Source organism: Macrotis lagotis, chromosome X (genome assembly GCF_037893015.1).
Source record: "Macrotis lagotis isolate mMagLag1 chromosome X, bilby.v1.9.chrom.fasta, whole genome shotgun sequence".
Taxonomy (NCBI): Eukaryota; Metazoa; Chordata; class Mammalia; order Peramelemorphia; family Peramelidae; genus Macrotis; species Macrotis lagotis.
The window spans coordinates 357,029,614-357,032,474 of record NC_133666.1 but is presented as its reverse complement, the minus strand read 5'-3'; the positions used below and the strand labels follow the sequence as shown (position 1 = coordinate 357,032,474).

Genomic DNA, 2,861 nt, shown 5'->3' with positions numbered 1-2,861 from the left:
TGGTCAAGATGCTCAATCTGTACCCTAAACTATGGAAGATATATGTGGATAGACAGAAGTAATAATTCAGGGAGTTCTTTAACATTGAAACCATAGTATATGTCTAGCCTAAAACATGCTTCATGAAATGCCACTCCCTCCTTATGCCCCAACTACATAACACAAGACAAAAGTAAATGTTAGAAAAAATGTTTTGTAAAAAATAAGGAGGGAAGGAGAAATTCCTCATGAAGAAGGTAATACAGCGCTTGAGTTCTTAAAGGTGGTGCAGGACTTGGGCTCTTGTAGAAAAGAATATTAGACTATTTAACACATGTGTTTGGGAGTAGAAGAGGGGTTCAGAGTGAGTAAAATCCACTTCAGGCATTGGGAGTATATGTAAGGAAAGGGATAGAGATATGAGAGAGCACCACAAGAATGAGGGAAAATTGTGGCACATTTAGATAACACTTTAAAGTTTACAGATTTTTCCACTTAACAACCATAGCTAGAACAAATATTATCATTATAGAACAAAAGAGGAAATGAAACTCTAAAATATGGCTTGTCCATGTTTAAACTACTAGTAACTATCTGAGACAAGACTTGAATCTAGGTTTCCTATTGAAATATTTCATATTCATACTGGAAATAAACAATGAGAGTCCATCAATTTAAAATGACGTATTTTATTCTTTAAGAAAGTGATCCAAGAAGCTCAATGCCTTGAGAGCTATGAGGGCTCGTTGGGCTCTGGGTCTTCACAGGGGCCTCTCGGAGGCCCTTTCCCTTCACGGGAGACCCGTCGACATAGCGGGCGGCCCACTGGCCCCATGGTGAGGTTTGCTGACCACTAGCTCCAGGAAAAGTTACAACATTCAGAGGGTAGACATAGCTCCTTTAGAGCAAAGGAAGTTAAATTTTGATACCCATGGATTGATTCAGGATTTGGAAAGTCAGGGATTTGAGAAAGCACAAGCAGAAACCATTGTCTTTGCATTAACAGTTCTGTCAAATGTCAGCCTAGACACAATCTATAAGGAGATGGTCACTGGAGTTCAGCAGGAAATTACTGTCCAGCAATTAATGGCACGTTTGGATTCAATCCGGAAAGATATGGTCATCTTAGAGAAAAGTGAATTTGCAAATCTAAGAGCAGAGAATGAGAAAATGAAAATTGAACTAGCCCAAATTAAACAACAACTAATAGATGAAACTACTCTAATGAGATCAAATAATAAACTGGACATAAACCTAGAGAGGAGCAGAGTGACAGATTTATTTACAGATCAGGAAAAGAAACTTATGGAAGCAACCACTGAATTTAGCAAAATGGATACCCATATCAAAAACATTATTTCACAGACCAGGAATAGAATTGACATTGAAATTGCTTCACTAAAAACACTGATAGAGTCAAACAAACTTGAGACAATTTGTTATCTTGCAGCTTCTGTTTTTACTTGCCTGGCAATAGCTCTGGGATTTTACTGCTTCTGGAAATAAAGCAGGTCCTCAGTATCACCACCAGCAGGAGCAAAGCTGCTAAGATCTCTACTTTTGGATAATACTTTGGAAATAGATTCAGTTTTTTGCGTCTCAATTCCTGTTTGACTATGCCAAAAAGTTGTCATTCAGGACCTAATTAAAAGTATGGTGGTAAATCATTTTACAATTTAAACCTGCAGGTAGTTCTGCATTGTGTCCTTGCAATAACCTATATACTTAAGTAATTTAGGCATGGATTCATCTTGGACTGCTCAGTTTTGGTACATATGAGTAAACCACTCCTCAAACTTTAAAAAAAAAAGGGATCCCAAAACTCTTCAAGCATGAGTTCCCTTTTCCCCTAGACTGCCAAATTATAACAATCACTTAGTAAAATATAATAATTGATAAAATAGATGACCAAAAGCTACTACAAATTCAGTGCCATTTTGGAATCAATTTGAACTTTAAGATATACATATACATATACATATACATATACATATACATATACATATACATATACATATACATATACATATACATATACACATACACATACACATACGTATACATATATATGATGCATTATTCAGTCTAGAAAAAGTGTGCTGATTTACTTACATATTTATGTATTCAGGAACTCCTTATGAGTCCTCCAGGTATCTAAAGTATTAGGAAAAAAGAAGATCTGAAGGTTTTTGAAGAGAAAAATTATACAGCAAATAGTGTATCAGAAAGTGTTAGTTGGCGGTAGCGTTAAGGGATAAATTATAGCAAGGAAGAATTAAAAACAGGGACTCTTTTTTGGGCAAGAGTAGAACAGTGGTTACAAGGCAAGGTCTTGTATTAGAGTAGAGTTCAAATCTGGCCTCAGAAACATACTAGCTTGTAATCCTGGACAACTCACCTTAAGTCAATTTGTCTTAGTTTCCTCATATGTAAAATTACTTGCAGAAGGAAAAGGCAAATCACTCCAATTTACCAAGGAAACTTAAATGGGGTCACAAAGTGTCAGAAACAAAAACAGCACCTTTCTTTGGGGAAATGTATCAGGAAAGTTATGATTAGGGTCTAAACAACCATGATATCAATGACAGAGAAAGTGAGGAAATCTTTCAGAGAGCCATATAGTGGTTCATGAACTTGGCAATGTGAAGAGAGACAAGAAAAAATAAGAATGACTACAAGGTTTCAAGCTTTTGTAGCTGAGAATGGTTAAACAGATTCTAGCAGGAAGGTCGGGCATAATACAGGGATATACTTTGGTCTCAGGGATGATATATTGAGTTTACTTTCAGCGGAACTTCATCAAGGTGAATATACTAGATTTTATCTCAAGGAAGTGTTTGGGATTATAGTAACATAAATATAATTTAAATAGAAGTGTTCAT

The 2,861-nt window shown here is 35.9% G+C and overlaps 1 pseudogene; it reads left to right on the top strand.

Annotated features, from left to right (window-relative positions):
- The first annotated feature begins 876 nt into the window (after nucleotides 1–876).
- On the top strand, nucleotides 877–1,510 carry LOC141499806 (coiled-coil domain-containing protein 90B, mitochondrial pseudogene; annotated as a pseudogene).
- The last annotated feature ends 1,351 nt before the right edge of the window (nucleotides 1,511–2,861 follow it).